We start from the raw sequence: 27,015 nt of genomic DNA, 5'->3' as shown, positions 1-27,015 counted from the left end.
TGTGGAATTGGATGAATCATTTTTAAGTTCGAGTTCTACCACTTTTCTAGCCAAGTGAGCTTGGGCAAATCATTTAACTTCTTTTAGCCCTGGGTTCGGAGAAGGCAATGGCACCCCACTCCAGTACTCGTGCCTGGAAAAGCCCATGGACGGCGGAGCCTGGTAGGCTGCAGTCCATGGGGTTGCAAAGAGTCAGACACGACTGAGCGACTTCACTTTCACTTTTCACTTTCATGCATTAGAGGAGGAAATGGCAACCCACTCCAGTGTTCTTGCCTGGAGAATCCCAGGGACAGGGGAGCCTGGTGGGCTGCCATCTATGGGGTTGCACAAAGTTGGACACGACTACAGCGACTTAGCAGCAGCAGCAGCAGCAGCCCTGGATTGATTGGTTTGTTTTTCCCTAGGACCTCCAACAGACAGAATTCAGTTCATCCCAATCCTTGGTTCATGACACCTTCTCATCATTAATCCATCATATTGCAATGATTCATTCACATTGTTGCATATAGGTGGCGTATTTTAAACTGCCATGTGACACCTCATTATGGGAATGCCTATGTGGATCACCCATGTATGTCAGATTTAGTAAGGCATATCAGTGGGGAAAAGAGAAACTCAGCTACATAGAGATAGAAAATAAAATAATTTTCTATAGGGACTAAGATAAAACAGAATCCTTAAATGATCCCACATGTAAAAATCAATTCCAGATAGTCTTATATGTCAAAAACAAAGCTTTAAAACTTATAGAAGAAAATTTAGATGAATATATTTTAGGCCTTCTAATAGGGAAAGATTTCTTAGAGAAGACACATTATTTATAAATAAAAGATTAATTAATTTAAATATTTTAAAGTTAGTAATATTTTCATCAGAATATAAGAACAGTTTCAGCTTCAATTTTCTCACTGATAAAATGAGGATAATAATACATTATAGAATTCTAGCAAGATGAAATGAAATAATACATATGTAACACTTAACAGAGATCCTAGCACTTAGCAAACAATAAATGGCAACAATTATTAATATTCTCAAACAATGATGTTATTATTTATCAAATAATACCAAGTAACATGACAAGACATATTTAAGCCATATGAGAATAAGTGCTTAATTTCATGGTGATAGTTTCAAGAAAGAAATGATAATGTAATCTACGTTAGTAGTCAACAAATACTTACTAAACCTATAGTGAGACAGTTGACAAATATTTATTGAGCTTTCATGCCAGGCACCAGGCCAGGGGCTGGTTAATTTATGTCAGCCACCATGACTTTTTTGTCACAGTCTAACACACACACTACTTTCATACATTTGTATGTGACCAGAGCAGAGAAAGGACCTCCACATACTTTGATAACTTTTACATAGCACTATAGAACTTTGGCCCTGTTCAAACCAGAAATCCTAGAACCAGCCAACTCTCAATTATTTGTGCTAATTGGAGAGTACAGAAAAACAGACAATCCGAAACAGTAGATAAGTTTTCTCTCATTTGTTCTGAGTTTGATGCAAATAATCAAAAGCCTCAAACCAATCTGACCCAACAATAAGGAAGCAAGACCAGAAGGCAGGCAGTTTTCAGGAACTGTTTGATCAGCAGCTCAATAATGACACAAAGATGCTCTCCGTTTCTTTGCTTTGTGGCTCTGGACACAGAAGTACATGCACATATACTTCAACGTGGCTGACAGCTGCTCTGGGATGGACAAAGCCTTGCACACAGGAAGTGAAACTGTGCTCTGACACCTGGTTTGGCAAGTGCTGAAAAGCAGCTCAGGGTCTGCTCTGCTGCCTCTGGTTTCTAGGATTCTACCACCCGGAGGGCTTTGTATGTTCATGGAACATATCTTCCTTTTGGGTTTCTCCTACCAGGAAGAGTCAACATAAGCTTTTAAAAATAACAAATTGTGCCTAAATAGATTTTATCACATAATTTGCCTAATGTGAATTCAATAAACATTTATTGAGCTTTGGGTCAACAATTATTCAGCTCTCTCAAGCAACATTTGCTAGCCCCAAAGAAACTGAATCTAACCATTGTTTAGAGAACAGCTCTCCTGAAAATCACCCTGATATGATTTATGGGACTGACATCGATTTGGACACTGGCTTTTAAGAGAAAAAGGAAAACTACTCCCTACCACAACATATTCTTTTTCCCACAACCTAGTGAGTTTCCTCCATTCCTGGAACCGATCCAGTCATCTTCAGAATACTTCCTTTTTCTGGGAATGTGCTTCAAGTGGGAGTGATGCACCCAGCGTGGGTGTGGGAAAGAGGAAGGGGAAAGGACCAGGAAATAAAGCCCGATTCTGGTCTATCACATACTAGCTGTGCAAGTCTGAACTTCATATCACCAAGTTGTTCTATCATTCTTCACATCAGATCATCAGCCTCCTTCCCTGCCTCACAGGTATTGTAAGATAGTGTTTTCAGAAGCATGTGAAAGATAATAGCATACTCTATACTATCTTCTACTAGATCATGATTTCCTTAAAGGCAGGAAGCATGTCTTTTTTTTTTATTATTTCTTTTATTTATTTATCTTTTGGCCATGCTACACAGCTTGTAGGATCTTGGTTCTCCAACCAGGGATTGAACCCATGCCTCCTGCAGTGGAAGCTCAGAGTCCTAACCGTTGGATAGCCAGGGAATTCCCCAGGAAGCATGTTTTAATTATATTTGTATATTCCATCTCTCAATAAATGTAGATATTAAATGACAGATGTCATGAAATAAGAGGAAAACAAAAGTCAACAGTACAAGTTCAAATAAATAAATATTAGGGCTTCCCTGATGGTTCAGATGGTAAAGAATCTGCCGGCAATGCAAGAGACCTGGGTTCAATCCCTGGGTCAGGAAGATCCCCTGGTGGACTGCATGGCAATCTGCTCCAGTATTCTTGCCTAGAGAATTCCATGGACAGAGGAATCTGATGGGCTACAATCCACGGAGTCACAAAGAGTCAGACACAACTGAATGACTAGCATTTTCAAGGATATAATGTACAACATGGTAAATATAATTAACAGTGCTGTATGGCATATGTGAAATTTATTAATAAAGTAAATTCTAAGAGTTCTCATCACAAGGGAATTTTCTTTCTATTTTTTTAATTTTGTATCTGTATAGGATGATGAATATTCACTAATCTCATTATGATGATCATTTCATGATATATGGCAAATCATTATGCAGTATACCTTAAACTTATATAGTGCTATATATCAATTACATCTTAATACAGCTAGAAGAAAAGATAATTATAGGAAGCAGGAAAAGATAAATTAAAGAAAAACCATAAATGTTCAAGATGTCTTCTGGTCAGCACATGATACATTGCATCTAAAGAAGGATGGTGGCAGTTAAACAGCAGAAAGAATGCATGCTGAGTTCTCTAAGCAGTGAAGCACTGAAAACCACAGTGCTTTTTGGCCATTGTTTTACATTTAGAGATGAAAGTTAGTCAGGCCAGGCTGAGAAGAGACAATGAGAAACTAACAAGTTTCAACAGGCTTAGGATCACTTCCAAGATGAGACTGTATCCTGGGCTCTCCCCACCAGGTTCTAATCCCTCCTCTTGGGAGTTTCTCTTCCCCAATGCATCCCATGGTCGGTAAGTTTCAGGAGAATAACCGGGGTGACTCAGCTCAGTGTCTCCTCTTCTTTTTCCTGGGAGTTGGTTTCCAAAGCTGATCTGCTAGGTTTCCAAAGGTAAAGCAAATGGAAAGAGGGAAAAGAGAGAGATCAGGAAGGGAGAAGAATGCAGAAGACCAAACAAGACCACACTAGCAAGCAGAGCCAGTGAATATGAGGATGTTCCAACAGCAGGGGTATCTAATATCCAATTTTTCCTTTTGATTTTGTGAAGATCGTCTGTTAAGTGTTATGACAATGTAACCAGCTTCAGTACCTACGGTCTTTCAATAAAATCATGGCCTTATGTGCATGGCTGCCCTGGAGGATTGAAAGAAAGAGGGCTGTGTCCATGTGGGGGAGATGATGTGCAGAAAGGATAGTGTGTACAGGAGGAAAGACGAGACGAGATCAAGAAAGAATTCACCAGAAACAGGAGCTTGGAGCTAGAGATGAAACAGAGGGCTGTCTACAATTCCTGGAGATATGGGGAAACACTGGGCTTCCCAAGAAGGAGAGGGAGGCTCAAGTCACTTTATGGGGCCACCAACTGGAAGCGTGACCCCAAAACACTGAATAGCGACAGACAGACAGCATCTGGGTTACAGGTCTCTAAAGTCTTATTGTTCTCAGCTGAGAGGACGAACAAGACTGGGGAAGAGGGAAAAGGGAGGCCAGAGGAGGGAGGCAGGCACAGAAAAGAGGTTCCTTCTTTTCTTCTTCTATTTCAGCGGTCAGAAGGTAGAGCCAGAGAGCTGGCTATTTCTGCTCAATGGAGATGATACAGCCCATAACAGACTGAGGAGCCAACAGTCAAACTCTTCTTCCTTCAAATTAAAGCAGAGAATGAGGCAACTTCCCGGAAATTTGGATTTTTTAAAAATCACCTTGGATTGAATTAATTGTCCCACCTCTCTGACTCACCTGGGGATTCATGCTGCAGAATAATTCCCAAGTCCAGTTCCAAGATGCTTACCTAATGTGGGTCAGGGAATATTTGGTATGTAATAGCATCTTTAATTTGTGTGGAAAATATCTCAATGGCTTGAAAATCTTAACACCTTAAACACCAGTGGGGCAGGCCTTGTCTAGCACAATCCCATGACTCCTGTTGCTAACCTGAGCCTTCCAGGGTCACCCTTCTACCTGCAGGAAGGAAAAGCTGTGGGCAACTCTGCTTTCTCCAAGGTCCAAGTAGAGGAGATGGTCAGGTGAGAAACTCACCTGCTGTATAGCCACCAGGTACACAGGGGCTTGAGAGAGGGTGATGCTGCCCCTCCCAGCCTGGCCATCCCGTCTGACAGGCAGTGTAGACTGCCAGCTATCACGGCACCTTTACCCTCCCTTGACATGAAGATGGCCTGAGAATCACAGGTGGCTTCTCTTACTCAGATCCCCTGAGCTGCTTTTTTTGGCCCATCTCATCTTCTGCTGGTTTTGTTCAATTTTCTGCAAGATTTTCTATCTGGCTCACTTGCTTCCCTTTATCCTTCACAGCCATCTCCCCTCATTCCACTGACTGGAGGGGACAGGTTTCCATCAGAAAGCAGAGCTGAGCCCCCCAGCCCCTCCTCCACTCTGCAGTCCCCCTGACCTCAGTGGACCCACTGCCTGGCTTTTTAGGTAAGTAGGGACTTCCCAGATGGTACTTTGTTCTCCTTTAGCTTTTTAATTTCTGGCTGTCAGGCTTCCTCTTCTTAATCACATGTGGGACCACATTTCACACAACAAAAGCCAATCTAGGCCTTGGGTGAACTGTGGTTCTGTGGAGGAATCCCATCATTTCCATTCCCTCATCAAAGCAGAGCTAAATGGAATCCACTGTAAATACAAGAATGAAAAGGGCTGATGAATGTGGTGCCAGGGAAAGGTGCTCAACCAGGCACCCGGGGCTCCAGCACAGGGCCAGACCCCACTGCTTATTCCACCCCATGATCAAGTCACCTAACCTCCTAGACTTCAAAAGATCATGCTTCTGAGCCCGTCTCATGATGGGAGTGGCTAATACATGCATCACTCTAACATACCTGAGAAATGCAAAGCCCTGCTCAGTGCCCTGAAGACCCCCATCAAGGGCAGTGAATGAATACATCAAAGCCTTCAGAGTGAAGGCTGGGTGGCTCTCTCACTATTTACTGCCAGTGCTCAGGACCGGGAAGGGAGGAGGGGTAGGAGGAAGGAGACTATGAGTCCAAGAGGTATGGGTCCTCCCCAAGTCTGTGATACCTCTTACCTGCTGGCGGGAGGAAGAATACCTGAACCACCACCCAGGTCTCTCCTGAACTTGCATCTATGAATTAAGGCCCATTTGTGTGAAAAGTGAGAAAGTCTAGCACTAAACCAGAGATGCTTTTGTTTGAAAGTCAACAGCCAAAGTCCTGAGCCGGCACAACCTCAGAGAGAATGTTCATATAGGGAAGCCACTGTTAACAACAGCAATATCTACATGCTTACAGTGCTTTATAGTTTATTAAGCATTTTCCAGGACCTGACCTTGTTCTGATCTTCAAAATACCACACAGGCAGAGAGGAGACATTAGTCCTATTTTCCAGATGAGGAGACTGGAATTCACAGGAGGAGTGCAGAAACTTACATCAAATCACAAGGCCGGTAAGTGGCAGAGCTGGGATTTGGACACTGTTTCCTGACCCTCTGGACCTTTCAGTCACTGGTGAGGATACTTATGAGGGTGGGTCAGCAGTAAGCTGACTGCCTCTGTAGCAACCAAAACTAACATGATTTCCTCTTTATTTCAATAGTATGACTTTTATTCTGAATCTCTGCACAGAATTTAGAGAGGAAATCCCATCCTGCTAAAATAAGAAAAAAACCTCCTTTCAAGCAACACATACAATTAGTAAACAAGCAATTTTAAATAGTTGACTTCTGTAATAGTCAACTGATTGCCAGCAACAACAGTGGTGTGCCATTCCCCTCATTAGAAACAGTAGAACTGAAGTTGATAAGGATGCAGTAAAACTGGTGTTTATGCTCCACACTGGTGGCCCCGTCTGCTACTACCACCATTTAGAAGCTGTGTACCCATACATATCAGGAGCCATGGTCACACTCTCTGAACCAGTAATTTTACATCTGGGAATTTATCCTAAGGAAATAATATGAAATACAGAGAGAAAAAAATCTCTCTCCTGACCTCTGGTTGTTGAATTCTCCCTTGTGTAGCAATGAGATAGCATGATATCTTTTCAATATATTTCCTTTGTTTAAATTATTTCATGTTAGGTCCTGTTACCTGGCTCTGGAACCATCATTATGAACACATACACATACAAAGATAGCCAATATAAATATTATTATCCTCCCCTTCTTTCCTTCATAGTTGATCCCAATTAACCTTTTCAACTGCATTGCCTGTTACCCCATCTCTCCATGCCACGCCCCGATCAAACTCAGAGCTCTGGTCAAGTCCAACTTTTCACAGTGGACCAGAGGGACCATGAATACTACCATTCTTAGCTTCCACAAGCATCAGAATCACCTGGAAAAATGGTTAAAACACATCCTGACGCACACACTCTCCAGCCACTCTGACTCAGCAGGTCCTGTGGGAGGCTTAAGACTGTGCATTTCCAATAAGTTCTAGGTGATGCTGCTGCTGCTGATAGGGGTTACACTTCAAGAACCACTGGGGTAAACAACAGTCTGCCTCAGAGGACTTCCTTCTCCCAGCAAAATCTCTCCAGTCCTTCCAGCCCCAGCTCCTCCCTTCTTTTTTGCAGCCATCTCCAATCCCACCAAGCTGAACTAATTACTTGTCCCTTGTGCTTCTTTGGGGAGAGAAGAGCACCTATTCCACTGTATAATTAGAGTGAGTTGTATAATCAGTGTCAGCTCCCTGCTAACTGGGAGCATCTGGAGGGCTGGCCCCCGCCTCCCCATCCCTGAACCCCCAGATCAAGCACAATGCCTGGCACACAGTGGCCATCCACACACGTAAGGCCCCTTCCTTGCTGCCTCCCTCAACAGGAAGGGATGGTCAACTCCTGTTCCCACAGGATCCATTCTCACACTGAATGGCTATTAAAAAAAAACCACCACCACAATTAGCTATGACAGCAAAAGAAGAAACACGAGCAGAGCTTATTAGTTTGCCAGGCTAATAAATATCATCTTGCTTTGCTCTCTAAACTCCCTAATGAAGATAGCAGCTCTCAGCCAAATAAATAAAACATTAGGTTGACAACACACAGCACATCACAAGCACAGTTCACTAATTCGCTCATTGCCGAAGGACATCAGCCACCTTTGGGATAATCTCCATGAACACACTGCCCAGATTCCCTTTCTACTAGATAAACAGTGTCATGCCAAGGCTTTAACATTTTTCAATGTCTTATATGTATTTTATTTCAATAGCTATCTTTTAATAGCAAGATACCTGTCTGAATCAAACGAAAGCTATTTTTCAGTAATTGTCCTAAAAGCCAATTCCTTTTCTGGAAAAACATCCTTTTTGAATCACAAGTGGTTGGGCTAAACTGTGTTCTCAGAATATTAATGTGAGCTTAAGCTATTAAAATGTCACGGTTAACCTTTTTAAAACCTAATTAAATTAAAATAATAATATGTGGAACAGTTTTACTGGAAGAAAAGTCTCTTTTTCAAAGAACCTGTTTCAAGTCTCAGGACTAACACCTGGAAGCCATGGTGGGAAAGAGGTTTCGCACGCAGACAAAAGAGAGCCCAGCTTTGCACACGCTGCGATTACCTTTTGGTTATTAGTGTTAGAGTTAATTATTGCAGCATGCTGGAGGGCAGGGACAATTTACTTACCGGATCACACCTAATAAGATGTATTTGCAGATGCCAGCATCTCTTGGACTTAATAAACAAACCATCAAGACAATCAATGCTGTTAGGCCCCATGTCCTTGGGATATTTTTTCTAAACAAAAAGATAAAAATCCAAGGACAGAGAGCTAAGGATGTAGGCAAGCTGCTCAGAAGGCATGAGGCTTATCTCCCCCCTGTTTGGCTGAAGCCACTGTGCAGAAGTATTGGTTCACCCCAAGGCCTGATTCTATCAAGAGCAAAGTTCAAGCCAGCCAACATAAGGAAATTAACATCTGAAAACTCCCACACTTCTTGGTAACTAGTTCTGGAAATCTCTTCTACTGACTTTATCCTGTGTGGGAAAAGGCACTGGCTCAGATCCAATCTTTTTCATACAGAGTATGAATTTGAGGAAAAAATTATATTTACATCCCCAAAACTCAGTGCATCATTTTCCACAAAACAATGTGTGGTGAAAGACTTGAGTAACATTCCAAATTCAACTGGTAAGATTTCATACTCAGTATGAGCCATTCTCTGCCTGTTGTATTCTTGCAAGAACATATTTCTGCAAGCCTTGGGTAATCTGCCCTGTTTTTTTCTTAGTGTTATACAACAAGTCCCCTCAAATCTTAGAAAATATTAAAGAAAAACTTGGAGACGAGAGGAAAGCCTTGACATTGAAAGAGGAAATCTTACTGCACACAGAGAAGCTGCTTGTCAACAACCACACTAATAGCCTGGGATTAGGAAGGAATGTTTTAAGCATCTTACATCCTAATAGGAGAGTCTTTTAGTTCCATGTAGGTGTTGTACCATGGGCTTCCCAGATGGCACTAGTGGTGCCTGCCAGTGCAGGAGACATAAGAGATGTGGGTTCAATTCCTGGGTCGGGAAGATCTCTTGGAGGAGGGCATGGCAACCCACTCCAGTATTCTTGGCTGGAGAATTCCATGGACAGATGAGCCTGGCGGGCTACAGTCCATAGGGTCACACAGAGTTGGACATGACTGAAGCCACTTAGCACGCATGCATGTTTTACTATGTTTCTGTTATGCTTTAGGAAATTGTGTGGAGACTTAGAATTGATATGTAACAGTGTAATTTTTCCCCACTTCAAATAATAAGAAATAGGCTCTGATTGGCATTTTTCATGTAGACCATCTGACTTTTAGAAGCAGATTACTGGTGTTAAATGGGAGGAGACGGTATTTTAGAAACTAGATAGGAAGTGATGCCCTGTACCTCTGCTCTTACTCCACACCCATTCGGGAACACTGACTGAGTACTATGAGCCCAGCACTGTGTCGTGGGCTGTGGACACAACAGTGAAGGAGCCAGCATCTGTGTCTTGAAGAGCCCAGGGATGGGGTCAGAGAGCCAACAGAGTAAGTGGGGAGTAGGGGGAGGAGCAGGTGGCGGGACCCTCCTCCAGCTCCCAGAGCCAAGCAGGCGTGAGCAGGAGGAGGAGAGGGAATGAACAGACCGTGTTAAAGCCCAGAGACAGAGCGAAAGGCAGCTGAATCTGCGTGCATCACCGAGCCCAAAAGGGCAGGTCCTCCCACTCCAGCGCCCTCACTGCATCCCAGGAAAGAAGAGGGGTTCCAGTTCCTCTCAGTGGCTCTGCCCACAGGCTTCTGCACCATCTGCAGGTTGAGCTACTTCAGGGACAAACTGTGAATGGGCTCTAAGACTTTGTTTCCTCATCTAAATATGAGATAAATTTCCTCCTTCTAGAGTTATTGTGAGTATTGAATGAGTTAATATATGAAAAGTGCTTAGACCAGTGCCTAGCAATATGTCAGCGATTATTTTATTTACCTATTTTTCAGTGCAATATATTAGCTATTTTTATTAGCTTGCTGTTGTTGTTGTTCAGTTGATCAGTTGTGTCCAACTCTGAGACCCCATGAGCTGCAGCACACCAGGCTTTCCTGTCCTTCACCATCTCCCAGAGTTTGCTCAAACTCCATGTCCGTTGAGTTGATAATGCCATCCAACCATCTCATTCTCTGTTGCCTGCTTCTCCTCCTGCTCTCAATCCTTTCCAGGATCAGGATCTTTTCTAATGAGTCGGCTTTTCCAATCAGATGGCCAAAGTATTGGAGCTTCAGCTTCAGCATCAGTCCTTCCAATGAATATTCAGGGTTGATTTTCTTTAGGATAGACTGATTTGATCTCCTTTCTGTCCAAGGGACTCAAGAGCTAGAGGCCCTATAAACGCATCACAGTGAAACCTAAGGGTCCCTGAGCTCAGGCTGGGGCTTTTAACACCTGTGTTCCCGGTCTCTCTCTCTCTCTCTTCTTTTCACTTGCCTTTTCTTTTCTTCCACACAGGCAAATGTATATTTTTGGACCACTCATTGGTGCCATGAACCTGCATACGACATGGATTTAACTTAAGAAAATCCAAGAATGCCCACCTGGCTGGATGAGGTAGGGGAGAACAATTTCAATATTGCAAGTCCTCCTTGCCTTCTCTCAGGGAGCACAAGGTGAGCTCCAGGAGAGAGGGCGACATGACCCTCTCCCACCAACAGGGCTGCTTTCCCAGCTTCAAATCTCCTGAGCTTCTTGCCACATACATGCAGGTGAGTTAGGGGAACTTCAGGCATAAATCTGACTATATACAATTTTCACCTTCCATACTGCCTTTGGAAGCCAAACCTCCCTTAAAAAAGAGACATCCCAGCACCTCTGTCTGTCGAGCAGAGAGTAAATTCTAATTGAATCAGAAATGTTGAAGGCTTTCTGAGAGCTGTTTTTTACTTTGGAAGGTTTACATCCTCCCCCAGCGGGAGCCTGAGCAATGCAACAAATGCCTCCCAGACGTGAAAGCAAAAGAAGGGGCTGGGGTCTGAGTCACTACGCCTTCCCCTCCACCATACAACCTGAGTCACCACGCTTTACCCTCCCCCATGGCTCCCCCATACCCTTACAGGCTCCCATGGTAAAATCGGCTTCTCTCCACCTAAAGCAGGGCTAAAAAGGGGAAATTGTCACATAGCAGCTACAGCAGGGCAGACACAGAGCTCCAGAGCTTGAAAAATAGATGCTTTCAGCTCACAAGCCCACAAGCCCCGTGCTGCTCCCGACCTTAGGCAGGTATGTTCTCCCCGCTGGGTTTAATTTCAAAATCCAGTGCAATCACTGAAAAAAAAAAAGAGTGATTCGCTCTTTTGGATATGCACAATTTTCATCAGCATTAGTCTCTGGTGGCTAGAGTCTTGGGCAGTCTCTTACTACCTCTCCTTGTCTTCTCTATTCTAGGGAAACGGTTTTTCTAAGCGTCCACGGATGCCTGCCTGGGTTTTGAGGCATGGTCCACACCCCAAGTCAGGAGACAGAATCCTCTCCCCCCAGTCTGATATTTATGGAGTGCTGTGATCTCAGATTCCAGCTTCCTTCTCCCGCCTGAAATCTAATCATGCCTTTTGTCTTTCAACCACAATTATACATCAAAAGAGAAACATGACGATGCAACAGTTTGCCCGGACCTGTGTAACTGATTCACAGTGGTAAATAGAAGGTGTAATTACAGCTGAAAGGCGGCACCTTCTGCGGGGAGAAGAAAAAAAGGAAAATGTTCTTTATAAAATGCTCTTGTCTTTATTTTAAGCTTGGTGCGCATGTCTAATTCTCTAATGCACAGAAGCAAGTGAATAACCATGTCCTCATAAAAACACTCCCATTCACCCCATACAATGAGTAATATTTGAGAGACCCTTTCAGCAAATGGACAATTCGCCTCAATAGTCAAATAAACATCAGAAGAGGTTTTAGTCTTCCTCCACTGCAGGAAAATCTGAACAGAGATGAGCGAAACAGCATGAAAGCCAAACCAGCTCACGCGGAAGACTCCAGAGATCAAGATCTTCCAAATGGAAACTCCAGTGAGCTCAGCTTCTCGGAATCACATCGCTTAAACTGCGATTTCAAAGAGGAAATCCCTGAGGGCCCAGCAGGTATATATCATCAATTGTCCACATTGCTTATGTAAAAACACATCCTGCTGAATATTCTAGACCGAGAAGTGACAGCTTCCAAATGGGATCTGCCAGCACAATCCCCTTTTCCTCAAACAGCAAGAATCAGCAGAACATATCTAGGAGTCCTCTCAATTTATTCTTCATTATAAGCCAGGGGGAAAGGAACTCGGCTAAGTGAGATCCCAAGCCACACAAAGGCACCAACTTAATCCCATCCAGAGGAAAACACAATGAAGACTTTTAGTGGGCAAACTCAGTGAGAGGAACCTAGTGAGGCAGGACACTGAATAGATCTAAGTCACAAAGAGCCGGGCCTATCGAGGCGTCAGGCTATGAGGCCTGAGGGGGGTGACAACAGTGTCCCGGAGCAAAGGCCTTCGGGCCACACAACCTGTCCACAGTGGGTATGTGTGTCGAGTACAGTCATGGGTGCATATGAGTCTTGCTTTAGAAAGCAGGAGGGCAACAAGGCTTTATTGTTCATGAGAAGTATAGTGTTGGCCAAATGCACCCTTCCAATTGAAACTGCTGGTTAAACATAAGATGAGGCCTCGGCCACACACAACGGCCTTGTCTGGAATGTTACTCACCTCCTGTGCCCCTCCTGCCTCGGGTGGGAAATGGAATCACAGTAAAAACCTCCTTGCTCACATGTTCATTCGCTCTTTCCTCTCTTTCCTAGAAAAATTATTGTGACTGGGCGTGTCCTCTGCTCGGGAAGGCTTCTGTTTGGAGGGCCCTCTGGAAGGTTGAGAGGAATCAGGGTGAAGCCCTGGGGAAGAGAGCAAAAGGTGGCTGTTCCAGTCCCATGCTGGCCAAGTCTTTGGGAAACGAGGGGAACTGCTTAACTCCCACATTATCAGCCCACGTCCCTGCTGGAGAAGAGACAAGGTTTAGGCAGATGACCCAGGAGAAAGATGAACTCAGCTGGTATGGGCTCAGTGCCTGTGAGAGGCAGAAAGACGTGCAAGTCAGGCCCAAGTCAGGGAAGCCCTAACATCAATGGAGTTCAGAATCCAGAAGGCCTCAGTATACTGCAGCTTCTTCCACCGTCCAGTCTCTTCCATTGCACTCAGACCAGGACAGGATGGCACGGAGGTGTGGGAAGCAGAGGACTGTCTCACTCTAGTTTCACATGTGGCTGCTTCTCCTACCACATACCCTGGCACTCAAAAAACAAAGCAAAACTTTCAGGGCCTGCAAGCTACAAGGCCCTGTTGTTGTTGCTTAGTTGCTCAGTCGTGACTGACTCTTTTGCGACCCCATAGACTGTAGCCCACCAGGCTCCTCTATCCATGGGATTTCCCAGGCAAGAATACTGGAGTGGGTGGCCATTTTCTTCTCCAGGGGATCTTCCCGACCCAGGGACAGAACCCATGTCCCTTTCATTGGCAGCCAGATTCTTTACCGTTGAGCCACCAGGGAAGCCACAAAGCCCTGAAGATGAACAAAATTAACAAGAGACAACTGTGCCAAGACCAAGTGATAAAAGGAAAGAGCCTGGGTTTCTGAAGCCATCCTGATCTTGGTTCGGTCTTTTGTAAAGTGTGTGGCCCTGGCCAAGTCACTTTGTGTCTCTGTTAAAGGGGGTAAAACTACTTACCACCAAGTGTTTCTGAATAGATAAAGATAATGTATACAAAGCACTTCTGCCAGAGGCATGGTGACCTTACTAAATGGCAACAGCATTACTAGCTGTGGAGAACCTCAGACTTGTAAGCATCTAACAACAGAGCAAAGAAACAAGACGGAACAAATGCAGTGGATCCAGAACAAGAGCAAAGTGGACTTGATGTGACTGGGCCCAGGAAAGAGGGAACAGGGACGCATTACAGAGGAGCTGACTCAGCTGCTTCTGAAACAACATCAAGCAGTGCCTCCCAGCCCTGGAGGCCTCACGGGCGCCCACACAGGGCCCTGCACTTAGAGGAGCTCCTGCTGAGTTTAGCGCCCTGCTGTCGTCTTCTTGATATTCAAAACAATTTTTGAACAAAAGAATTTGCCTTTGTAGGTAGGCCCTGCAAACTGCATAGCCAGCCCTGTTCCTATTGATTGAGACTGATGGAGTTTTAATTGACCATCTCTGAGGCAGGCCACCTCCTTCTCAGGGCCTCCAGAGCTGGACAGACATCACCGCCCCTCTGTCTCCCAGTGTGTGGGCACACCAAGTCTGCTAGGTTCTCCTTCTTAGCTCCAGACTTCCTAATCCATATAACTCACCCCAGGTTCTCTGTGGGTAACAGAGTGGGTAAAAATCTGTGCCAGGTCATCACTTTCAAAATACAAGGAAACCCTCCCCTCCATGAAAACCCTTTCCAGAATTCAAGACTTCAACTGGCAGAAACCATCCCTTGTCCAGCCCCAGCAGCCTTCCATTCAACCAACTTCTATTGAGTGCCTATCACAGGCTTCCCTGGTGGCTCAGATGGTAAAGAATCCACCTGCAAATGCAGGAGACCTGGGTTCAATCCCTGGGTTGGAAAGATCCCCTGGAGAAGGGCATGGCAACCCACTCCAGTGTTCTTGCCTGGAGAATCCCCATGGACAGAGGAGCCTGGCGGGCTGCAGTCCATGAGGTCACAAAGAGTTGGACATGACTGAGCGACTAAGCATGCACAGACCATGTACCAAGTGCTCAGCTGGGCCCTACTGAACCCTGTCTTCCTGGCCACATGCAAATCCCACCTACAGTGGACAGGTGCTTAGCTAAGGGAACAATGTCGTCCAGAACCTAGAGTAAGATATGTCTTTGGGCAATTTGACCTGGAGACTGTTGCCAGGAAGAAAGTGTACATTTTGAAATGGGGATGAGAACCCAGCAGTAGGGCAGTGTTCTCTCCAACTCCAGCAGCCAGGAGAGGCATTTGGATGAGATGCTATAAACCCTGTCATATTTCCCTGCCTGCTGTTAAGAAGTGTTCTGCCTAATTCAGTATCTTACAATAACCTAAAATGGAAAAGAATCTGAAAAAGTATGTATATATATGTATGTATACATATATATAAACTGAATCACTTTGCTTTACGCCTGAAACTAACACAGCATTGTAAATCAACTATACTTCAATTAAAAAAAAAAAGGTGTCCTGCCCTCTATGAATTGCATTATTGTCAGGTGTTCTGCATCCCTAGGTGTGATCCTATAGGATCTCAGATTGGCGGGGAAGTAATCTGTCACACTTGACCTAGACTAGCTTCCCCTGTGGGAAAGTGTTGGGGTAGCCAGAGATCCCCAGCCATAGAGGCAGCAAGATTTTGGGATATCCTGGAGAAAGTGGTCTGCAAAGCAGCCAGATAGTGGGTAGAGGGCACAGAGGCAAGATACAGGCTCCTGCTGACTAACTTCTCTTCTCTTTCTCTGTGAGAGTCCTGCCTCTGAGCAGCCAGAGACCCAAGGGAGAGAAGATCCGAGAAGTTGATCTATAGGATGTGCCAAGAAAAGATTCCCCATTCATCAGAATCAGTGAACTGTAAGCCACAAGCAGTGAGAGTAAAAACAGCTATATCCATCTCAGGGGGAAGGGAGAAAACAAAATAACGGAAGAGCCCACCCTTCTAAATCTGAGACAGGAGCTCTTGGCATTATCTAAACTCCAGGCTTCACTGTATTAAATATGAAAACCTCTCACACTCTTTTAGAGTTGTATAAATTTCAAGTAAATTAGTATATTGACTTCAATTAAGTAAAAGGCATAATGGTGATATAAGCATATGCTTTCTGAACTAAGCTTACTGCTTCTCCTCCTCTCCAATTTTCCTACCCCCATTTCCACCCCCACTGCCTGAGATTCTAATACACCCTTAATTGAGAAACTTTTTTTGTCCCCCATTTGGAAATACTCAATTTAAAGTTATTTGAGATTGTGACCCTTTTGAAGCACTGTTTTAATCTGCTTGGATCTTCTTAAATCTTCTTTGGATCTCTGGCTGCTCAGAGAAGTGGGGTTCAAGAAGATGAAAAAAATTAGTTGGCAGGAACCCACATCTCACAGGTGCTATCACCAAGCCTAGTAAATGGCCTGAAATAGTGCTCAATATATACTGACAAAAGATTACATATGTGAGTGGATGGATGGATGGAGGTAAGGGATGTCAGATCATTATCCATTCTTCTTCAGGGCCAAAGTTAATTTTGTGCCGGAACCTTGGGCTTTGGAGACCATAGTCTGGGGGGAAATGAGAAAAAATCTGGGGCTTATGCAGATCCTCAAAGAGAACAGGCAAGTCTTTATCAACCTACTTTTTCCATGCTTGTTGGGAACATCCAGTTTCCCAGGTCTCAGTATTCCCACGTGAGCAAAATCCCTTGCCTTTGGGCTGCCACACACGGTCAGTAGGCACAGAGCAAGCCAGACTACACCAGAAAATCTCTTGAAGAGGCTCAAAAGACTCCCAGACTCCATACACAAGAAAGCCTGGTGTTATGATCCTCCTGGATTGCAGAGAGAAGAAAGGAGGCAGGTCACAGCTCACACTGATAAACCAGAGGACATGAGGTGAAACAGGAAGGGTTCTAGAGCTGTGTCATATATGATCAACAACTGAATGAACTGAAGGTCGTCAGCCACTTGGTTGTCATTGTTTAGTCACTAAGTTGTACCTGACTCTTTTGTGACCCATGGACTGTAGCCCAACAAAGGTCTGTCTAGTCAAAGCTATGGTTTTTCCAATAGTCATGTATGTATATGAGAGCTGGACTATAAAGAAAGCTGAGCACCAAAGAACTGATGCTTTCGAACTGTGGTGTTGGAGAAGACTCTTGAGAGTCCCTTGGACTGCAAGGAGATCCAACCAGTCCATCCTAAAGGAGATCAGTCCTAAATATTCATTGGAAGGATTGATGCTGAAGCTAAAACTCCAATACTTTGGCCACCTGATGTGAAGAACTGACTCATTTGAAAACACCCTTATGCTGGGAAAGATTGAGGGCAGGAGGAGAAGGGGACAGCAGAGGATGAGATGGTTGGATGGCATCACCGACTCAATGGACATGATTTTGAGTAAACTCTGGGAGTTGGTGATGGACAGGGAGGCCTGGAGTGCTGAAGTCCACAGGGTCGCAAAGAGTTGGACACGACTGAGCGACTGAACTGAACTGAACTGGACTGTAGACCTGCCAGGGTCCTCTGGGTGGGATTTTCTAGGCAAGAATACTGGAGTGGGTTGCTATATATCATTCTCTAGGAGATCATCCCAACCCAGGGATTGAACCCGTGTCTCCTGCATTGGCAGGCAGATTCTTTACTGCGGCGCCACCAGGGAAGCCCCAGCCATTTGATGGGGGAAGAGTAAAGGTGGCTGCAGAGGGCCAACACCCTCTCTTCAGGAATTTCAACAAAAATACGCTGAAAGTCAATATACTTGAATATTTAGATCTAGAGGACAACACCACGACTGAGGGGAGGCTTATTTAATTTCACACAAGGAAGCAGCTTTTAATAATTAAGCCTGTCCCACCACAGAATATTCAAGTCTATCATTGTTAAGAGATATGATGAGTAAGTTTCCTTTCAGTGGAAGAACTGAAACAGAAGTTGTATGCTCATCTGACTGAGCTGTCATGTGAGGGATTTCTGTGGTGGAAGTGAGGCAGGGCTGGATGATTTAAGCTCTTTTCCATGATTCATTTGTTCAGGTGAGACACCCAAGCCATTCTCAATCCTCACCCCACCCATTCCCACTCAGAGTGTTATCAAGTTTTAATTCAAGGGTTTGACTAAGAATTCACTTCCCAACTTAGAATTTAGGAGGTTCCCAGGTTTATTGGTGGAAAACTCTGTATTTCCCCAGACATGTGCTAGCCTCTTTCTCTCTTAAAGGGATGTCCCTTAAGAGAGTTGGTATGTCCCCCATACCAACAAAGGGATGGTGGAAAGCTTCACTTAGAAATGTCTCCTCAAACTCGGTCTCTGGGTTTTGGCTTCTCTATTTTTCTCTCCCTCTCTTCCCACACACCCACACCCAAGAGAGATTCCTGCCAAGTGCTTTGGAAATCTTCTCCCTCAGGTCCCTGTACTGTAACTCTATCCTGGTAAGCCAGCTAAGTGTTCTTTCAGCTCATCTCTGGAAGACAGTTCACATCAATGTCCCTGCCTAGAGGCCACCAGACACTTTTAAGGAAGTGGTCCACAGCCCTTTAAAGTCAATGACACCAAGAAGTGCACTAAGGATCGAATACCCTTCTATCACCAAGCTGGAGTCACACTGCCCATCCCTCTCCACCTCCACCACACTGTGATCTGAGTAGGGCACAGGCACAGTGCCAAGCATCCCAGGGTATCTGAGTCCACTGCCACCCCCACCCCACTGAGTAGTGCAGTCTTGAACCCTTTACCCTCCCCTCTGATATACAAGAAACTTGGAACTCTAAAAAAATTTTAATTCCCCTTTACACCTCCACTCCACCTACACAGGACACAAGGAATGCATGCAAATTAGATGCCAGGAACTGTCCAAAGTCCACCTTCAAACTAAACCCTGAAACTGACTCTGGGTTGCCAACGTGGTCAAAGCTGAGGCTGGGCAGTCTGACCAGGGCCACCAAGCCTGGAAGGTGCTCAGGAAGTCGTCATGGGGACGATGGCTCAGTAAGTAGTCACAGGGGTGCTGGCTGCACTGAGCACAGATTTGGGAGTTGGGAGAAGTGACAGGGCTCTGTTTCTTCATCCATCAGTAAGGAAATTGGTCTTGGGTTTTAGAGCTTCCCTGGTGGCTCGGTGGGAAAGAATCTGCCTGCAGCATAGGAGACGTGGGTTTGATCCCTGGGTTGGGAAGATCCCCTGGAGAAGGGACTGGATACCCACTCCAGTATTCTCGCCTGGAGAATTCCATGGACAGAGGAGCCTGGTGGGCTACAGTTCATGGGGTTGCAAAGAGTCAGACACAACTGAGCGACTAACACTTTCTAGAGCTGGAACTTGTCCAAAAGGACACAAATTTTCTGATTGAAAGGGATGTTTTTCCCTCCATCTCCTCTGATTCAGATGAGGAAATCTATGTCCTGGGATGCACACTGACTTGGCCAAGCTCACACTGGTCTTTAGAGCCTGGTCTTCTGCCTCCAGAGCCCAGTGCCACTGAACCCTTTCAGACTACTTGTCCTGGACCCTAGGAGACTGAAGTCTCCGGGAATGAGGAAAAGGAATGCAGAGACCACATAGCAAGCGGTGAAAGAAGCCTGCAGTCTTCTCCTTAGCTCCCTTTGGCAAAAGGCAATGCTATTAACATAAAGCCCTTAAGAAAATATTAATTTCTCACAATCTTTCCTCTTCCACCACTTCCCCCATGAAGAGTTCAAAGTACAGATCAAAGCAAAACAATCTCCTGAGGAGGTCTCTGCCCCAGACTGTACTCAGATCTAGCAACTAGCTCCAGAAGACCACTTACTTCTGAATTCAGTGTTCCTATAACCCCAGGTAGGCATGTGTGTTTCAGGGGACACTGTGAGCTGGCTTAGAGCCCTACTGGAGGTGTGGCAAGCACCCTCTAAGTGTTTCCTAAGCAACTCTCACAGAAACTTTTGGGAATAATTATTATCTTCCATTGATGACTCAGACCGTGCAGCCACATGAGTGTTGAGTATCCTGTTATGCTAACAAGGTGAAGTGAGTAGACAAGAGAGCAGTCAGGTCTTTAGTTCCAGGCCAAAAGCCACATGTCTAATAAATAAGTTTAATGAGGTTCCCTAAATGAAAGCAACTCATGGCTACTTGACAAAAGTCACATGATACAGTTCTGGCAGACGCTGTTAACTTCAAAGTGCATAAAAGCAAGACACTGTATGGTTAGAACAGCCACACAGGAGGAATGATGATGTAAGAATTTTAATTTGGGGGAAGATACTTTCTTTTGCAGGGTTGTTTGTGCTATTAACTTGGATGATCTAATTCATCTTCAGTTTTTCCATGATCCAGGCCAAGACTGACAACAGTCGATAACATCCTTGTGCATAACTAACATTTTCTAGACACAAACAATTTGGAACACAGCCTGCCTTTTTCTCTCAATGATCTACATATTGCTCATGTGGAGACAACATGGTACTTTAAAATGTCTGCATAGTCACCAGGCACCAAGTTGGGCTGGTATCAGTGACTGCCTGGGTCTACATTCCAGGAACCTGGGACCCTGAAATGTCTGCATGGCTTAGCAAGTCGAGAACTTCATGTAAAAATAGCATCCAGGCTTATGAAAATACTCCACGGTGGTCACCCCCGGAACTTCTCCAGATCCTGTTGCCAGAGGCCCAAAGTAAGTGCTGCAATCTAATTGGCTAAGATATCCCTTAGCCTAAGTCAATTATCTTACAAGCTACACAGAAACACAGCCATTCCAGTTTTATTAATCAGTTCAGTTCAGTTGCTCACTCAAGTCTGACTCTTTGTGACCCCATGGGCTGCAGCAAGCCAGGTCTCCCTGTCCATCACCAACTCCCAGAGTTTACTCAAAATCATGTCCATTGAGTCGGTGATGCCATCCAACCATCTCATCCTCTGTCGTCCCCTTCTCCTCCTGCCCTCAATCTTTCCCAGCATCAGGGTGTTTTCAAATCAGTCAGCTCTTCGCATCAGGTGGCCAAAGTATTGGAGTTTCAGCTTCAGCATCAGTCCTTCCAATGAATATTTAGGACTGATTTCCTTTAGGATGGACTGGTTGGATCTCCTTGCAGTCCAAGGGACTCTCAAGAGTCCAACACTACAGTTCAAAAATAATCAATTCATCAGAGTTCAGCTTTCTTTTTTGTCCAACTGTCACGTCCATAAATGACTGCTGGAAAAGTCATAGCTTAGACTAGATGGACCTTTGTCAGCAAAGTAATGTCTCTGCTTTTTAATATGCAGGTTGGTTGCAGGTTTAATATCTAGGTTGGTTATAGATTTTCTTCCAAGGAGCAAGCGTCTTTTAATTTCATGACTGCAGTCACCATCTGCAGTGATTTTGGAGCCCAAAAAATAAACTCTTTCACTGTTTCCATTGTTTCCCCATCTATTTGCCATGAAGTGATGGGACCAGTTGCCATGATCTTAGTTTTCTGAATGTTGAGATTTAAGACAAATTTTTCACTCTCCTCTTTCACTTTCATCAAGAGGCTCTTTAGTTCTTCTTCAAATTCTGCCCTAAGGGTATTGTAATCTGCATATCTGAGGTTATTGATACTTCTCCCGGCAATCTTGATTCTAATTCATGCTTCATCCAGTCCAGCATTTCTCATGATGTACTCTGCATATAAGTTAAATAAGCAGGGTGACAATATACAGCCTTGACATACTCCTTTCCTGATTTGGAACCAGTCTGTTGTTCCATGTCCACTTCTAACTGTTGCTTCCTGACCTGCATACAGGTTTCTCAAGAGGCAGGTCAGGTGGTCTGGTATTCCCATCTCTTTCAGAATTTTCCACAGTTCATCGTGATCCACACAGTCAAAGACTTTGGCATAGTCAATAAAGCAGAAATAGATGTTTTTCTGGAACTCTCTTGTTTCTTTGAAGATCCAGCGGATGTTGGCAATTTGATCTCTGGTTCCTCTGCCTTTTCTAAAACCAGCTTGAACATCTGGAAGTTCACAGTTCATGTACTGCTGAAGCCTGGCTTGAAGAATTTTGATTATTACTTTGCTAGCATATGAGATGAGTACAATTGTGAGGTAGTTTGAACATTCTTTGTCATTGCCTTTCTTTGGGATTGGAATGAAAACTGACCTTTTCCAGTCCTGTGGCCACTGCTGAGTTTTCCAAATTTGCTGGCATATTGAGTGCAGCACTTTCACAGCATCATCTTTTAGGATTTGAAATAGTTCAGCTGGCATTCCATCACATCCACTAGCTTTGTTCATAGTGATGCTTCCTAAGGCCTACTTGACTTCACATTCCAGGATGTTTGGCTCTAGGCGAGTGATCACACCATCGTGATTATATGGGTCATGAAGACACTTTTTGTATAGTTCTTCTGTGTATTCTTGCCACATCTTCTTAATATCTTCTGCTTCTGTTAGGTCCATACCATTTCTGTCCTTTATTGTGCCCATCTTTGCATGAAATGTTTCCTTGGTATCTCTAATTTTCTTGACGAGATCACTAGTTTTCCCCATTCTATTGTTTTCCTCTATTTCTTTGCACTGATCACCGAGGAAGCCTTTCTTATCTCTTCTTGCCATTCTTTGGAACTCTGCATTCAAATGGATATATCTTTCCTTTTCTCTTTGCCGTTAGCTTCCTTCTTTTCTCAGCTACTTTTAAGGCCTCATCAGGCAATCATTTTGCCTTTTTGCCTTTCTTTTTCTCAAGGATGATCTTGATCCCTGCCTCCTGTACAATGTCACGAACCTCTGTCCATAGTTCTTCAGGCACTGTGTCTATCAGATCTAGTCCGTTAAATCTATCTGTCCCTTCCACTGTAGAGTCATAAGGGATTTGATTGAGATCCTACCTGAATGGTCAAGTAGTTTTCCCCACTTTCTTCAATTTAAGTCTGAATTTGGCAATAAGGAGTTCATGATCTGAGCCATAGTCAGCTCCAGGTGTTGTTTTTGCTGACTGTATAGAGCTTCTCCATCTTTGGCTGCAAAGAATATAATCAGTCTGATTTCAGTATTGACCATCTGGTGATGTCCATGTGTAGAGTCTTCTCTTGTGTTGTTGGAAGAGGGTGTTTGCAATGACCAGTGTGTTCTCTTGGCAAAACTCTATTAGCCTTTGCCCTGCTTCATTCTGTATTCCAAGGCCAAATTTGCCTGTTACTCCAGGTATCTCTTGACTTCCTACTTTTGCATTCCAGTCACCTATGTGGAAAAATACATCTTTTTCTGGTGTTGGTTCTAGAAGGTCTTGTAAGTCTTCATAAAACCAATCAACTTCAGCTTCTTCAGCATTACCGGTTGGGGCATGGACTTGGATTACCGTGATATTGAATGGTTTGCCTTGGAAACAAACACAGATCATTCTGTCGTTTTTTGAGACTGCATCCAAATATACTGCATTTTGGACCCTTTTGTTGACTATGAGGGCTATTCAATTTCTTCTAAGGGATTCTTGCCCGCAGTAGTAGATATAATGGTCATCTGAGTTAAATTCATCCATTCCAGTCCATCTTAGCTCACTGATTCCTAAAATGTCAATGTTCACTCTTCCCATCTCCTGTTTGACCACTAGTTTTCTTCTAAGCCTTGTCTTTTTGGGAAATGGAAGTGAGACAATGCACAGGAAAAGCACCAAGGGTTATCAGAAGAGGAAGGGACTTCAGAGCTCATTAATCCAGCTTCCTACTTCACTTTGCAAAGAAGTAAACTGAGTTCCTGCCTAAATCGTGTTCCCTAAAAGCAGAGCTTGGGACAAGGATTCCGGCACACCTGGTTTATTGAGGGAGTGTTCTTCAGGAAAAACCTATGAGGGAGCAAGTGAAGCAGTACAGAAAAGAGGAAAGTGCTGAGAAAAGCTGTGACCTCAGAAAAAGTCTAGTCTTGACCTGGAGAGCTGGCTACATGTCTCCCCTGGGATGGTAGGGTCTGCCTTCCTATCTGTAGTGGATAGATAATGCCCCAGGGAAAGGAGCAGATGGAAGCTTTAGCAGGCAATGCTCAGAGCAGCTGGGGCATGGGCCCAGTGGCCCAGTAATGGGGATCTGGGCAGGGCCCAGTGGTAGTACCTATTACAGCACCACAGAAATGTCTACATCAAACATCTGTATAAATACATATTTTTATTTCTATAAATACATCAGTAAATGTCTACATATGTCTCTCTATCTAAAGATATATAGAGGTGGAGAGACAGATATACAGAGACAGAAAGAGAGACACACAGAGAGGGGGTGGGGAGACACACTGGCTAAATGGGCCCTGCAGAAGCTGAAGTTCTAAGGGAGCATATACTGTGAGTAATGGAGACACTTGGTAGAGAACACATATTAAGTGGAGGATGAGAAGTCTAACCCACAAGAGATTGGAGCAGATGTTCCAAGAGGGTGTGCCTGTGTTGTGTTAATGGCAGCACTCTAAAAGGAAAAGCCATGAACTCCCCGACTAGGGTAGAGTTTTATGGGTGAGACTAGGGGGTTGGAAGAGCGGCTGCACTTTGCTGGAGGAGCCTTGAAGAGATACCGCATGTCCAAGGTAAGAGAAACCCAAGTAAGACTGTAGGCATTGAGAGAGGCCATAAGAGAGCAGACAGACTGAAACCACAATCACAGACTACTAGCCAATCTGATCACACGGACCACAGCCTTGTCTAACTCAATGAAACTAAGCCATGCTGTGTGGGACCACTCAATATGGACGAGTCATGGTGGAGAGGTCTGACAGCATGTGGTCCACTAGAGAAGGGAATGGCAAACCACTTCAGTATTCTTGCCTTGAGAACTCCATGAACAGTATGAAAAGGCAAAAAGATAGGACACTGAAAGATGAACTCCCCAGGTCAGTAGGTACCCAATATGCTAACGGAGATCAGTGGAGAAATAACTCCAGAAAGAAAGAAGGGATGGAGCCAAAGCAAAAACAACACCCAGTTGTGGATGTGACTGGTGATAGAAGCAAGGTTCGAAGAGTGATATTGCATAGGAACTTGGAACGTTAGGTCCATGAATCAAGGCAAATTGGAAGTGGTCAAACAGGAGATGGAAAGAGTGAACACTAACATTCTAGGAATCAGCGAACTAAGACGGACTGGAATGGGTGAATTTAACTCAGATGACCATTATATCTACTACTGTGGGCAGGAATCCCTTAGAAGAAATGGAGTAGCCATCATAGTCAACAAAACAGTCCAAAATGCAGTACTTGGATGCAATCTCAAAAACAACAAAATGATCTCTGTTCATTTCCAATGCAAACCATTCAATGTCACAGTAATCCAAGTCTATGCCCTGACCAGTAACACTGAAGAAGCTGAAGTTGAATGATTCTATGAAGACCTACAAGACCTTCTAGAACTAATGCCCAAAAAAGATGTCCTTTTCATTATAGGGGACTGGAATGCAAAAGTAGGAAGTCAAGAAACACCTAGAGTAACAGGCAAAGTTGGCCTTGGAGTACAGAATGAAGCAGGGCAAAGGCTAATAGAGTTTTGCCAAGAGAACACACTGGTCATAGCAAACACCCTCTTCCAACAACATAAAAGACTCTACACATGGACATCACCAGATGGTCAACACTGAAATCAGATTGATTATATTCTTTGCAGCCAAAGATGGAGAAGCTCTACTGGGTAATCAAAAACAAGACTGGGAGCTGACTATGGCTCAGATCATGAACTCCTTATTGCCAAATTCAGACTTAAATTGAAGAAAATGGGGAAAACCACTAGACCATTCAGGTATGACCTAAATCAAATCCCTCATGACTATACAGTGGAAATGAGAAATAGATTTAAGGGACTAGATCTGATAGACAGAGTGCCTGAAGAACTATGGACGGAGGTTCAGGACATTGTACAGAAGACAGGGATCAAGACCATCCCCATGGAAAAGAAATGCAAGAAACCAAAATGGCTGTCTGAAGAGGCCTTACAAATAGCTGTGAAAAGAAGAGAAGCGAAAAGCAAAGGAGAAAAGGAAAGATATACCCATTTGAATGCAAGGAGAGATAAGAAAGCCTTCCTCAGTGATCAGTGCAAAGAAATAGAGGAAAACAATAGAATGGGAAAGACTAGAGATCTCTTCAAGAAAATTAGAGATACTAAGGGAACATTTCATGCAAAGATGGGCTCAATAAAGGACAGAAATGGTATGGACCTAACAGAAGCAGAAGATATTAAGAAGATGTGGCAAGAATACACAGAAAACTGTACAAAAAAGATCTTCATGACCCAGATAATCACGATGGTGTGATCACTCACCTAGAGCAAGACATCCTGAAATGTGAAGTCAAGTGGGCCTTAGGAAGCATCACTATGAACAAAGCTAGTGGATGTGATGGAATTTCAGTTGAGCTATTTCAAATCCTAAAAGGTGATGCTGTGAAAGTGCTACACTCGATATGCCTGCAAATTTGGAAAACTCAGCAGTGGCCACAGGACTGGAAAAGGTCAGTTTTCATTCTAATCCCAAAGAAAGACAATGCCAAAAAATGCTCAAACTACTGCACAATTGCACTCATCTCACATGCTAGTAAAGTAATGCTCAAAATTCTCCAAGCCAGGCTTCAGAAATACGTGAACCGTGAACTTCCAGATGTTCAAGCTGGGTTTAGAAAAGGCAGAGGAACCAGAGATCAAATTGCCAACATCCACTGGATTATCGAAAAAGCAAGAGAGTTCCAGAAAAACATCTATTTCTGCTTTATTGACTATGCCAAAGTCTTTGACTGTGTGGATCACAAGAAACTGTGGAAAATTCTGAAAGAGATGGGAATACCAGACCACCTGACCTGCCTCTTGAGAAACCTGTATGCAGGTCAGGAAGCAACAGTTAGAACTGGACAGGGAATAACAGACTGGTTCCAAATAGGAAAAGGAGTACGTCACGGCTGTATATTGTCACCCTGCTTATTTAACTTATATGCAGAGTACATCATGAGAAATGCTGGACTGGATGAAGCACAAGCTAGAATCAAGATTGCCAGGAGAAATATCAATAACCTCTGATATGCAGATGA

General features: G+C 44.1%; 2 long non-coding RNA genes across 2 annotated transcripts in view; both read right to left on the bottom strand.

The window, feature by feature from the left end:
* Positions 1-27,015, bottom strand: part of LOC145516767 (uncharacterized) — a 168,398-nt gene that overhangs the window by 56,145 nt on the left and 85,238 nt on the right. The window lies entirely within an intron of this gene.
* Positions 4,244-6,035, bottom strand: LOC145516768 (uncharacterized). Its single transcript, XR_014061748.1, has 2 exons — positions 4,570-6,035; positions 4,244-4,472 (listed from the first exon to the last, which is right to left on the bottom strand). It is a non-coding gene; the product is annotated as an uncharacterized LOC145516768 (long non-coding RNA).

Source organism: Giraffa tippelskirchi, chromosome 8, assembly GCF_054371585.1.
Source record: "Giraffa tippelskirchi isolate mGirTip1 chromosome 8, T2T-mGirTip1v1.2.pri, whole genome shotgun sequence".
NCBI lineage: Eukaryota > Metazoa > Chordata > Mammalia > Artiodactyla > Giraffidae > Giraffa > Giraffa tippelskirchi.
Note: the sequence above shows the minus strand (reverse complement) of the source record. Positions and strands in the feature narration are given on the sequence as shown.